The sequence below is a fragment of the Cetorhinus maximus genome, chromosome 23 (assembly GCF_964194155.1).
Source record: "Cetorhinus maximus chromosome 23, sCetMax3.hap1.1, whole genome shotgun sequence".
In the NCBI taxonomy this organism is placed as follows: Eukaryota; Metazoa; Chordata; class Chondrichthyes; order Lamniformes; family Cetorhinidae; genus Cetorhinus; species Cetorhinus maximus.
Genome location: NC_135901.1, coordinates 24,688,153 through 24,702,187, shown reverse-complemented (window position 1 = coordinate 24,702,187; position 14,035 = coordinate 24,688,153). Strand labels below are relative to the sequence as shown.

The 14,035-nt window shown below is 42.4% G+C and overlaps 5 protein-coding genes and 1 non-coding gene across 6 annotated transcripts in view; 5 read left to right on the top strand and 1 right to left on the bottom strand.

Annotated features, from left to right (window-relative positions):
- Window positions 1-14,035, top strand: part of LOC144697259 (uncharacterized) — a 488,548-nt gene that overhangs the window by 212,600 nt on the left and 261,913 nt on the right. The gene's annotated exons all lie outside the window — the stretch shown is intronic.
- Window positions 1-14,035, top strand: part of LOC144697322 (uncharacterized) — a 166,914-nt gene that overhangs the window by 54,807 nt on the left and 98,072 nt on the right. The gene's annotated exons all lie outside the window — the stretch shown is intronic.
- Window positions 1-14,035, top strand: part of LOC144697208 (uncharacterized) — a 274,466-nt gene that overhangs the window by 214,590 nt on the left and 45,841 nt on the right. The gene's annotated exons all lie outside the window — the stretch shown is intronic.
- Window positions 1-14,035, top strand: part of LOC144697341 (uncharacterized) — a 77,803-nt gene that overhangs the window by 33,379 nt on the left and 30,389 nt on the right. The gene's annotated exons all lie outside the window — the stretch shown is intronic.
- Window positions 1-14,035, bottom strand: part of LOC144697211 (uncharacterized) — a 108,764-nt gene that overhangs the window by 76,644 nt on the left and 18,085 nt on the right. The gene's annotated exons all lie outside the window — the stretch shown is intronic.
- On the top strand, window positions 6,103-6,184 carry trnas-cga (transfer RNA serine (anticodon CGA)). The gene has a single exon. It is a non-coding gene; the product is annotated as a tRNA-Ser (tRNA).

Genomic DNA, 14,035 nt, shown 5'->3' with positions numbered 1-14,035 from the left:
TCCTGTTTTCTCTTTCTGGTGTCTGTTACTATCGTACATACAGTTGGCAGCTCAGAGGGAATGTGCTCTGTTCTGAATGTGACGCTCATATTCACTTCAGTTAACTTTAAAATAAACTGTTTTGTAAAATGTTCTCTAAAATTGTTAATAAATCATTAATGTGAAACGAACTATGGTTCTGATGAAACTCTTTCTCCAAGACCCATCAACACCACTCCACTTTCGCTATAACACGGTTTCCCCGTCTCCCCTCCACGTACTGCCCTGCAGGGCAGTACGTGGAGAAAGAAAGCTTCCTTTACACTGTCCCATCAAGCACTCCCAGGGTCTGTGCAGCAGGGGTTAGATGGAGAATAAAAGGTTTTTTCTCTTTATCCTTTAATGAAATATGGGTGTCACTGGCAAGGCTGCCCCGAACAGCTCGGCTTCCGAGGCCATTTCAGAGGGCAGTGAAGTCACATTGCTGTGGACCTGGAATCACATGTCGGCCAGGCTGGGTAAAGGTGGCAGATTTCCTTCACTAAAGGACAGTAGTGAAGCAGTTGGGTTTTTACGACAATTGGTGATTGTTGCATGGTCACCATTACTGAGTCCAGTTTTCAATTCCAGACTTTACTAATTGAATTCACATGCCAGCAGCTGCTATGTTGGAATTTGAACCCATGCGCCCAGAGCATTCGCCTGAACTCTCTGTATCTTGCCCAATTAAACACTCGCAAGGCAGAGACGTCACAGTCCATCTTCTCAAGGCAATTAGGGATGGGCAATAAATGATGACCCAGACAGCAACGCCCACATCACATAAATGAATAACATAAAATACACATATACCGCACACAGAACATTTGGTACAAACCCAGGGATGATTCCGAGAGGCTGGGGCCGATCTGACACAGACACATTTTCAAGCAGTAATCCTGAAGTTATTACCACAGTTTGGGGTTTAATAGGAACACCAGGTAGCACAATCATGGAAATTCCCAGGCCCTGTGGCCTGCCCGATGCAACAAACAACTGAACTCATAGAACATCACCCCAGGGATCCTCTCTCCCTGCTCCATTCCCTCTGATACCATCTTCCTGAACTCACTGACCATCACCCCAGGGATCCTCTCTCCCTGCTCCATTCCCTCTGATACCATCCTCCTGAACTCACTGAACATCACCCCAGGGATTTCGCTGCATCTCCTCAGAGACCCCTTCATACCCCCGCTCCCCCCACCCCGTCATGAGAATATCAACAGAGATTTCTGGTCAGACCCCAATATCTTCCAACATTTTCCTTCCGATGCAGAGCCGTTTTTCCTTTAAAATCCTGGAGTTCAGGCGCTTGTTGATGAACATTGTAAGATTAAGGGAGGGAAAAATTGCTGGCCCACCTGATGGGTTCGGAATGATATTTAAGAAAGGGTAGTGTTAGTGCTTAATCTGTTTCTCTGTCCCAGTCTCTCTCCCACTCTCTACCACTCGACTGTTCAGGACATCTCTCCCCTCTATGCTGCATTTATAATTAACCTCCACCGTTGCGCTTCCCAGTTTCTCGGTCCTTTCCCCAGTCTTGGACAGTCTCAGTGGGCGCACGGCACCTTTAAGATGCCAAGGGGTCACAGTCCTGAGTCAGGATCACAGGCGGCTCAAACTTCACCGCTCAGCAGAGACTGGAGACAGCCCATGATCTCCCGCACCTGAATCAATGCGGGTAATAACCAATCACGGTCCAATGGCGTGCGGAAAGCATTGTGGCGTCATCCACTGCCAGGCCAATTGACGTCAGCCATGTTTGTGCGACGTCGCACCTTGCTCAGATCTGCGGTTAGTTGAAAAGAAAAATGACGTCATTTCTTTTCACAACAATCGCTCAACCTGATCGCTCATTGGACCATGAAATGCAATGATTCCGAGAGTCCACTATTTAATCTTCTGTTCCATAACAGCGTCAGTTCATGACGCTGGTTATAAATGTAGCATCATGTGCGATGCAATGTCATGACAGAGTAATGTTTCCTTTAATCCCCAGCTGAGCTGTCCTAGCAGATGATGTCGGCCGGGCGGACCAAATCCACAAAGGAGATTTGGCCACGCTTTCACACCGGTTTTACAATTTGTATTCGTTACGAGAAGATTTGTGCACTGAATTCAGAAGTAATGAGTCCACTAACACCTTTAGAGATTTTAAAACTAAATTAAAAAATTTATTGACAAAAGGAATGATTTCAAGCACATGCATAAGATTAGTTACTTAATACTATAACAAATCCCAAAATCCCTAATTAACCTCACTCCCAACTATACACCCTCTTTAGGGCAGCAGTCCAAAACAGCTTTAAAATTTAAATAGCAAGCAAGCAAATTTACCACAGCGCCTACTCGACAGTGGAATTCCAAAGGCTATCCTCCACCTTTGGTTACAGGACACAGCAGGCGTCTGCTAAAGTGGCTGGAGGCTTCCCCAAGGTTGTTTTGCACGGTCCTATTAGACCTTACATGGCCCCCCCAATATAGCCTTCCATTCCTCTTCATATATGTTTCTCTCCCTTTAATCTGTAAATTCCATTGTTCTTTGTGTCTTTGGAAATTTACTTTTCCCATGATACAAAAAATTTTCATGTTGTTAATATGGTCAGTACCTTTGGGAAAATAAACACACTACTTGGCCTTTCTTACCTTCCTTCACTTATCTAAAAATGCGAATTTACTTCACACTATACGTGCTAAGACCTCATCCATGTTTACTCAATAGCATTTAAAATACCTTTTGCCCCTAATTTATTTTGATAATTTGAAGCTTGTAGTCTATCAGGCCCTAATTCAATTAAATCACACAGACAGAACCATACACTGATCACCATAAACCTACTTTACAATAGACCACAATAACATAATGAAAATATCTGTTAGTTTCATGGCACAGCTCTGACCAGTGACACTGCTGAACTCTCTGTTCTGTAAACTTGGTCAAAGGTGGAGCCCTTGAGCGACTCCAGGTGGAATTCTGTCTGTGAAATATCGACTCTAAATGAAAATATTCGCGAATATCTCTGGATTGTCATTACGACAGATTACTATGTTTTTATTGTGTTGATTGCATTATTATTGTAACTGTTTCCCTTTTTGTACCGTTTCTTTATATTGATTCTGAGATTATTTTAATACCAGTTATTTTGATACCAGTTGTATAACATCCACAAATTAAATGGAACTTCACACGGTGCAATGGTGTGCTTCAGTTCTTTTAATACATACAGAGAATGAATTTCTATTCGCAGCTTTGAATCCTTTATTTCTCATGAATTGGATGTATGTACGCAGTTGAACTATTTTTATTCTCATTGTGTTTGAAATTAATATTTAAACGCCTGTTTTTGTGAGAACATACTGGACAACAGATGGCTGACAAAGTTTGGGGAATATTTTCATCAGATCAAAGCACACAATCCGGAACTGTGACGGCAATGGAAGTAGGAAGGGAAGAGAGTGAGGAAGAGACTTTTGTCATTGCCGGGTGATGTCAAACCACCAAATTTTCAGTTAATATCGGAACACACTCACCGCTTATGCCACAAAGACGAGGTACAGCACAGGAATTAAGGGCTATAGGGATCGGCTGGGAAATTGATGTTGAGGCCCAGGATCCTCCGTGATCTTATGAAGTAGCTGAGCAAACTCGAGGGGCCTTTTGGCAGACTCCTGGTCTGATTTCTTCAGTTCTCATTCAGTGCCGATACCAGTCATGACGATGACTGGCTACAAGCACCGTGGTAGTGTGGCCGAGCGGTCTGAGGCGCTGTACTTAAGTTCCAGTCTCTAACGAGACGTGGGTTCGAAGCTCACCACTACCAGCTGATCATTTTGGGGACTTCGTGCAAATCGCTTCCGGCGGAGGGGAGGGGAGGCTGCTAAAATTTATAGCAGGAAAGTGAGCGGTGTTTCCGATTGGTCGGAATCCAAAGGAGAGGAAATGTGAATATAAATTACAGGGCGACTGGGAAAAGACCGGCACAGTGAGACTAGTTGATTTGCTCTTCCAAAGAGCCAACGTGACGGGCCGAATGACCTCCTTCTCTTCTGTAATCATTCTGTGATTTTATATGACCCCTATTGGTGAGCGCACAGGGTCTGTAGGCGAAAGCGGAGTGGCTAAGGTGAGGAATTGTCCCCACCCAAGGTCCCATCCTGCCGACTACACTTCTCATTCCTGATTTTAACCAGGCGTCTACAGATACAGGACTAATTATCTGTTCAATGGAATAAAAAACACAGCCAAACACTTTGTTTTTTTTTCTATTGCCGTTCATCTACAAGCATTTACGGAATTTACTGTCGGATTTGTGAAAACAAAACTTAACCAATTTGTGACATCTTTGTTTTCTGAGTGTTTGCCTGTCCTTGGGTCTCTGTCACTCTCGGTCTTATATGTATGTATGTGTTCCTGTGTGTGTGTCAATGCGCTTCAGTTCCCCACTTTTACCAATCAAAACTTTATTTATATTAGTTGAGTAGCTTCATATTAAAATCGGACAAACAAAAAAGAGCAGCTTTAAAACATGGGGAATTCCGGCTCTATTTGTTTTTGAATGGAGGCTGCTCAGCGCCTAAGTGCCCGTATGTTGCAAAGTGGGGGCTGATTGACATTTACACTGAGCAATATTAAAACAGACAGAAACCGAGTCCTTGTGGTGGAGGAGTTAAGGCAATGGACTCACCGAGAGAATGAATTTGTAAATACAAATAGTCCAAACTGAAACCCCTCAGACCTTAGGAACTGTTTCTACTGCGGTCATGCCTCTGAAGGAATAGGAAAATTAAAGTTCAATCCCAAATGTTATATTCACCTGGAAAGGCTGAACAGTCTGAAGCACTTTACTCTAGAAAGGGGAAGGCTGAGCGCTGACTTTATAGAAATGGAATGCTTTGTCCCTGTTTTGTCAAGGATTACACTTGCTGAATCTGATCAAACAAATAATAAAAAGTTCAGAAACATAGAATGAAATTACATTGAGGTGTAGTTCTTAAGATCACATTTTGTCATTTGCTCGATCAGCATTTTTGTCGAACTGTCTCTCTGTGTCATTAAATTACAACACTGACTACACTTCAAAAGCACTCCATCGGTTCTACAACACTTTCTGTTGCCCTGAGTTCGTGAAAGGCTCTGTTTAAATGTAAGTCTTTTATTCTCTTCTTCTTTTCCGTCTTTCAATCTAAGCTATCAATGGTGATGTGTATCTGTTCCTTCCAGTGTCGAGCCAACTCTCTGTCTCTATCTGTCTCTCTTTGTCTCCGTATATCTGCTTTCGCCCTCACAGTCTCTCTGTCTCTGTCTTGGTCTCCTTTACCGCTTTGCAAAATGTGAAATTCTGAGACAGTTTGAGAGTGTTCATGGTGAGAGGCTGTTTTTCCCCTGGCTGGAGCGCCTAGAACTGGGCTCATATTCTGCGGATAATGTGTCAGCCATTTAGGACTGAGATGAGGAGACATTTCTTCACTCAAAGGGTTGTGAATTTTTGGAGTACTGTAGCCCAGACATCTGCAGATCCCCAGTCTGCGAGTACATTAAAGTTAAGATGGATAGATTTTTGGATTCTAGGGAAATAAAGGGATAGAGCGATGGGGTAGAAAATTGGTATTGAGGCTGGGGATCCGCCATGATGTAAACAAGTGGCGGAGCAGGTTCAAGGCGCCTGAAAGCTGTTTCCTGCTATTTTCCTTACTGTCTATATTTCAATGGAAATACCAGGGAAGGTAAAAGGCGTCTATCATGTTAGCGTGGCCGAGCGGTCTAAAATACTGTGTTAATAAACCACCCTTTCGTTGGTGGGGTGGGTGAGCTCGAATCCCACTGTTTCAATGAGCTGGTGTTCGTGCCGTGTCACGAAATCTTTAGACGGGGAAGCTTCAGTTGAAGTGGAGTGTGCGGTGTTTTATTTTGATGGGAAGAACAAGGAGAGACAATACAAATATGAATTTCTGTGGGGGAAAAGGAGCCTGTGTGGAACCAGCTAATTGGCTCTTCCAGAGAGCTGGCATGAACATGCCCAGGCGAATGTCTTCCTGCTCTGCTGTAGCCACCTATTATTTTATTTGAATAACGCGAGCATACCCATAGTCGTGGCCGAGTGGTTAAGGCAATGGATTCGAAATCCATTGGGATTTACCCACGTAGGTTCGAATCCTGCCGACTATGTTTCCGAATTATTCCCGATTTCAACCAGAATAAATTATTGGTAAATTGTAGAAAATAAACTCTCCCGCATTTTCCTATTTCCGTTCATCTGCCACATCTCAAGGAGTGTGGACATCTCAGAAGGTTTTGGAGTTCTTGGAGACTAAAGAGAAAGAGAGGGGCAAGGATATGGAGGGATTTGAAAACAAGCAGGAGAATTTTAAACTAAAGATAATACTTGTCCAGGAGCCAATGTAGGTCAGAAAGCACAGGGGTGATAGGGGAATGGGACTTGCTGCGAGTTGAGACACGGGCAGCAGAGTTTTGAATGACCTCAAGTTTACAGAGGGTAGAATGTCCACTCACATTCCAGAACTCACATCCTGGTGGATCAGCGCTGCCCTGTTTCCAAGATCAATACTGATCCTTTACCAAGTGCCATTCTCTGAACTATACACAGTGCTCCAGTAAAAGCAGCCCCATTCCCATCCATATTCTGCCTTGTACCAGCATCGTTGTAGCCAGCGCTTTGCAACCGATCACAGCCTTTCTCTTTCATTCTTTTACTTTCCAGCCCGACATCTACATTTGTTCTCCACCTGTTGCACATGTGACATTTTCATTTCTGATGCGGAGCTTCAGTTCCAACTCCAGTGATTCGGGCAGGGCTGTAACGCATTTTCTGTTTCCAATCAGTGACTTAATAAGGTCGTTTTAACAAGAGGATTAAACGTCTAACTTCTGACCGGGATGCAAACACAGGCCGCAGCGGTGAGATCGCCGAATCTTAACCACTGGATTACCAAGGAAGCTGCTTGCTGCGCTTGCATCTTGGGATATCCACGCGGCTTTCGCCATTTTCTTCATTCTGGACCATTTTCATGAGGGCGAAGTTTCTCGGACAAAATGTCATGTTGAGATAGAACACAAATTATTTCTTCAGCCAATGAAAACCAACGTTGCTATTGGCTGGAACGTGAAATCGACAGTGTGGTGAAATAGTACCAAAGCTGTGAATTGCAAAAATTCAATTTCCAAAACCCACCAATCTAATCACTGCGGCTCCTGTGAAACTGACAATGCAACACACGGCAGATTCATCACTAAAAGCAACTGATAGACATCAAATTCTTCCACTTTCACGTCACACTTTTTAACTCGTATTCTCCATCTCAGACATTTCCAGTTCCAAAAGATACTGAAGGAATCTTTCCAATCTGCTTTTTCTCTTTGAACCATTTTAATATGAAGCTACAAAACTAAAGTGAATGTAGTTGTAAAGCGTGAAGTGAATGCGATGGTAAAAATTCGTTCACCTGTTTGTGGAACTGAGCCGAATTGATACATTCCGGATCCTAGCCACTCGCTGCGCAACATAAATCTGTACGCTTTATTTCCCGTTGCCTCTCCTCTCCGACCAAAATGAATCACTTCACACTTCCTTACAATACATTTCAGATGCCACTTGTCCGTCCAAATGGATTTGTTGAAGAGCCCGAAAGGGGAACCGACTCAAACTGGAAATGGAAGCGTGAGAATGAATGAAGAGAAGTGACGGGTTTTGTGGATCCCGGGGGAAAGAGACTCCAGGATCAAAATAAATCAAAATATTGCGGATGCTGCAATTCTGAAAGAGAAACAGAAAATGCTGGAAAAACTCAGCCGATCTGGCAGCAGCTGTGGAGAAAGAAACAGAGTTAATGTTTCGAGTCCGTATGAAGAAGAGTCATTGGGACTGATTGGAATGCTCTTTGCAAAAAGCTGCCATAGACACGATGGGCCGAATTGTCTCCTCACGTGCTGTACCATTTTATGGCGACATTGTTAAATCAGTCTGTTTCCAGCATTCCTAATGATAGCAGCTGAATTCCATTTCTTCAAAACAAAAACCCAAAGTGCTGCTGCATGGCCGCACAGGTTACCGTTTCAGCCAAGCCCATTGAGGATTCGGCAGTGCAGTGTTTCTCGAGCGTCGTGGCCCTAACACGCAAATAGTATCCCGGTTCGAAACCCGGGAAAATATTACCGAAATCCGCTCGTTTAAGTGCACTTGCGTCTTACGGCCACATGACAATTGGTCTTCTCGAAATGCTAAAGAACGTCCCACAAATAAAACAAAAGTGACATTATATCGCACCCGATGCAGTAAAGGTTGTAAAACACTTTCCACTGTCACTCGACAGACATGTTAACGGTTCGTTCAGTGAGCAAAATAAATGAATCTGTTTATTGCTGTAGGTTAACATACTTACTCGTCGTCTCAAAGGTGAATAACAGTAATGTGTGCTCCTAAAGACAGACGAAAGCGATACTGTAATTGAAACAGAAGAAATAGCAGACACGCTACATCATCATATCGGTCTTCAGCAGAGGAAGAGGAAAAACTGCCAGGGTGCGATAAAATGTTCGAGGAAACCGAGGCTCAGTGCAGCTATGGTGAAATCCCTCCTTTTTTATTCAGTCAGGAAAGAAGAGACATGAACGGGATTTAGGCGCCTAATGTAAAAGATGCCATGAGCCTATTTGAAAGAAGAGCAGGGGAGTTCTCCCCGCTTACTGGTCAATGTTTATCCCTCAATCAACGTCACAAAGACACATTCCCCGCTCATTATGACATTATTGTTTGTGGGCGTTTGCTGAGCGGTGATTGGCTGCCGTATTTCCTACATCACAACAATGACGACACTTCACAATGTCCTTCCTTGACTGGAAAGCGATTTGAGACGTCCGCTGGTCGGGAAAGGTGCTATATAAATGCAAGCTTGTCTTTATTTAATTATCATAAACCCCAGCCCTCTGGTGACTGACCCTCGACAGTGGAAACAGTTTCTCCCTAACTGCTCTATCAAACCGCTCGCCGCCGATCCCTTCCTCAGCCCAATAATTTTAAACAACACCATGAAAACTCAGTTTAACCTGCTTTGTTCTAAAGTAAACGATCCCGGCCTTTACAGTCTCTCCACAAAACTGAATGTGTTCACACCTGAACATGGTGCAAGGCGGAACATTGTGACGAGATTTTGGAAAATATTGTTAGTTGGCAGGTGAAAAAATGGAGGAGGAACCAAAACAGGAAACCCAGTCTCCAGTTCTGTGAATATTTACAAACTCTTTACGAAACGGAATCAGGGGAGAATGAAGGGTGAGCTGTCCGACTGACCAGGGCCTATCCGGAATGTTAAGGCATGCTGTCATGCAGCACTCTGTTTCGGTGAAATGGAATTCAGCTGATATTATCAGGAATACTGCAGACAGACTCATATAACAATGTAATCATAAAACGGCAAAGCACCATGTATCTATTCAGTGGCATAAGGGGCCCTTCCATAATTCTGTTTCGATCAGCTTTTTTAAGAGCAAACGAATCAATCTCAGTTTCCTTCCCTCTTTTAGTAAACCTGTTATTTTTCTGAATATCAATTAATTGCACAATTCCCTTTTGAAAAATGAGATTCTGCAGATTCCATGCCTAGTTTACCTTAATTAACATTGTTCCCCTCACCCAATGCCATGAAGATTTAGACTAGTGCTTCTTACATAGCTATGCATATGAACATAATTTACTTTTTCTATTGATTTCACATCGAATTGACAAAAGTGCTTATTTTTCTGATCAAACATCTCATTATTTCTGAGTTGATTTACACAATCTAATTACATTTGCTCCACAAACCGCTAATCGAGGGTGTTATATCACAGTGGGAAATCGTTGTTACAGTTCAACAGAGCCCTGCCAAGATCAAAGGCTGGCATAGTTTGTTTCGTTCATTTGGTTTAAAATGCATTTGTTCTGGGAAGGTAATCTTACAGAATACATATTTGTTTAGGAAAAAGTGTTGATCTACCAGAATGTTTGGAGGATTCCAATGGTTAGACTGAGAGGTCATGTCACTTGTTACAGGAAGACAACTCTTGGTTTCCACCTGGTGCCTCAGTTTGTTTGAATTTCAAAATGCAGAAGGCTCGGTTCAGCAAATGTCTTAGGCAGCAATGCTTTCTGCTCAGTCATTATTTTTTCAACCTTACTATTTTTACAATCTTATTACTTTTGCACCATACCCCTTCAACCGAGGGTGCTATATCACAGAGGAAAATGTTTGTTCCGAAGTTTAACAGGGCCCTGCCAAGCTCGCTTGCTTCAATTTTTCGTTTACTTCATTTGGTTTGATAATAAGTTTGTTCCTGGTCCGGAATCTTACAGAGGATAAATATTTGTGTAACAAACAGGGCAGTGCTGAGCTACCAGGGTCTCTGGAGGTTTCCAATGGTTAGACTGAGAGGCCATGTCACTTGTTGCAGGAAGACAACTGTTGGTTTCACCCTAGTGCCTCAGCTTGTTTTGAATTTCAAAATGTAGAAGTGTCCGTCCAGCAAATGTCTCCAGTTGCAATGCTTTCTGCTCAAACATTAGGAACATCTTTCTCATCCTTGGAAGACGAAATTAAAGAAACTCAGTATTTGTTCCATTATTCTATATTTAATATTCATATTTTATATATTATTGATGCCTTCGTTTGAATTGAGACTCTCTGAAATATACACCAACTTCTAATTTCAAGCATGACTGATAGACGAAAGAATGTCAGTCAACAGGTCATGCAAACCATGTGGTGCTCATTTGAAATTGAGCGCAATTAGCTTTTAAACAAAATCCAAGAATTTTACTGGGAACAGGCTTGAGAATGATGCGTTAATTAGATCTGATCACTCTTTGTCTGTCTTTGTGAGCACACGTTACAATGAGACACCTTTGACATGGTGAGTAACTGTGTTAAGCTGCATCGAAAGACGTGCTGATTTTGCTGCAGATAAAAGCAAAAAACTGCGGATGCTGGAAATCCAAAACAAAAATAAAAATACCTGGAAAAACTCAGCAGGTCTGGCAGCATCTGCGGAGAGGAACACAGTTAACGTTTCGAGTCCGCATGACTCTTCAACAGAACTAGGCAAAAAGTCAGTTTCTGTCGTGTACTATCATGTTCGCCTAGCACACGAAAAGTTCCCGGTTTGAAGCCGGGCAGAAACATTATGAAAACTTACTCATTAAATTGTGAGGATAATTTGCATCGTTGAAGTTTACCTGAATCTCCAATGTTGCAGGCATAATGCATTTGCTCTCACCGAGGTCGTAAAACGCATGCAGCAAAATCAGAATACTTGGAAAAACACAGGTCTAGCAGCATCTGCGGAGAGGAACACAGGTAACGTTTCGAGTCCGTATGACTCTTCAGCAGAACTAAGTAAAAATATAAAAGAGGTGAAATATAAAATCTTCTATATCTCACCTCTTTTCTATTTATCAACTGTGTTCCTCTCCGCAGAGGCTGCCAGACCTGCTGAGTTTTTGCAAGTATTCTGATTTTGCTGCACGCGTTTTATGACCTCGGTGAGAGCAAATGCATTATGCCTGCAACATTGGAGATTCAGGTAAGCTTTAACGGTGCAAATTATCCTCACAATTTATTGAGCAAGTTTTCATATGTTTCGGTTTCAAACCGGGGATCGTTCGCGTGTTAGGCGAACGTGATAACCACTACACTACAGAAACTGCCATGGTTTTACCGAGCCTGTCCAGAATGCTAAACTGCGCTGTAACGAAGCAGCAATCTGGGTCTCTGTTGCGGAGAAATGAAATACAGCTGCTATTCTCAGGAACGCTGCAGCAAGCTGATGTAACAATGTAATCATAAAATGGCCTAGCACCATGTATCCATGCAAAGGCATAAGAGGCCCTTCCACCATCTGATCCGAGGCCCCTTTTTAAACGAGCACACCAATTAATCGCAATTTGCTTCTCTCTCTTAATGAACCAGTTTTTTCCTCCCTTTCATTAAATTGCTGAATTCCCTTTTGAAAAAGTCGTTTCTGCAGAATCCATGCCTGGTTTGCTTTAATTCACATGACGATTTGGACTTGGGTTCCTAATATACTTTACCATATGAACGTGTTGTAATTATGCAATTGATCTCATATCAAATTGGCGAAAGTGTTATTTTTCTCAACCTTACTATTTTTACAATCTTATTACTTTTGCTCCACAGCCCTTCCATCGAGGGTGCGATATTACAGAGGAAAATGTTTGTTCCGGAGTTTAACAGGGCCCTGCCAAGATCGCGTGTTTCAATTGTTCGTTTACTTCATTTGGCTTGAAATAATTTTGTTCCTGGACCGGAATCTAACAGAGGATAAATATTTGTGTAACAAACAGGGCAGTGCTGAGCTACCAGAATGTTTGGAGGTTTCCAATGGTTGGACTGAGGGTCCATGTCACTTGTTGCAGGAAGACAGCTGTTCGTTTCACCCTGGTGCCTCAGCTTGTTTTGAATTTCAAAATGTAGACGTGTCCGTCCAGCAAATGACTCCGGGTGCAATGCTTTCTGCGCAATCATTAGGAACGTCCTTCTTATCCTTGGAAGACGAAATTAAACAAACTTCACTCCGTACTTGTTCCGTTATTCTATATTTAATATTAATATTGTATCTGTTATTGCTGCCTTCATTTGAATTGAGACTCTCTGAAAGATACACCAAACTCGAATTTCAAACATGACTGATAGACAAAAGAATGCCAGTCAGCAGGTAATGCAAACCATGTGGTGCTCATTTGAAATTGAGCACAATTAGCTGTTAAACAAAATGCAAGAATTTTAATGGGAGCATTTTTGAGAATGATGCGTTCATTATATTTGATCCCTCTTTGTTCCACGTGAGAAGCCTTCTGGGGCCTACATCTCCTCCATGTAGAAGACAGGAGGGAAGCCAGCAGGTCTGCACTGCGCCTCAGTTTCCAAGACTCCCTGGGTCACTTTTCCTGATACTCTATTCTGAAGACCGATTATTTAAAGACGTGATTATTTCCTCTGGTTCAATTACACCATAGCTTGCGCCTGTCCGAATGAGCACACTTTACTATGAGACATCTTTGAGGTGGTGAGTAACAATGTAAATCTGCACAGAAAACCCACTAAATTCTGTTGCTGACCGGATGAACTGCTAAAATGCGTGCCGAGTCAAAAAATGAACATCTATTTCTACGCAGTGTGTCATGAAATTTCAGCACTTCTGATTATGCTGCATTCATTTTAAGGCCCAGGTAAGAGCAAAAGCACCAGTCCTGTAGCATGCGAGATTCAGGTAATATTTAACAATAAACCTGAATGACGCAAATTTCCCTCTCTCGAGATTAGCGAGCTAGGATAATGCTTCTGCTAGGTTTTCGAATCAGGGGCTTTTCGCGTGTGAGGCGAACGTGAAAACCACTACACTACAGAAACACTGGGCAAACACCACGACAGTGAGCTTATCCGGAATGTTAAACTGTGCTGTCACGCAACAGCTCACTGGCTCTTTGGTTGGGAATTCAGCTGCTATAATTTGGAATGCTGCAGACAGACTCAGATGACAATGTCATCATAAAATAGCATAACACCATGTATCCATACAAGGGCCCTTCCATCATCCTGTCTCTGCCAGATTTTTAAAAGAGCAAGCAAATTAACCTCAGTTTCCTTCTCTCTTTTAGGGAACTTGTTATTTTTCTGAATATCAATTAATTGCACAATTCCCTTTTGAAAATGGAATTTCTGCAGATTCCATGCCTCGTTTGCCTTAAATAACATTGTTTCCCTCACCCAATGCCATGAAGATTTAGATTTGTGTTCCTTACATAGGTATGCATATGAACATTATTTACTTGTCCTCTTGATTTCATGTCGAATTGACGAAAGTACTCATTTTTCTGATCAAACACCTCATTATTTCTAAGGTATTTACACAATCTAATTATCTTTGTCCCGTGACTTGTTATTCGAGGGTGTTATATCACAGAGGAAAATGATTGCTACAGTTAAACAGAGCCCTGCCAGGATCACA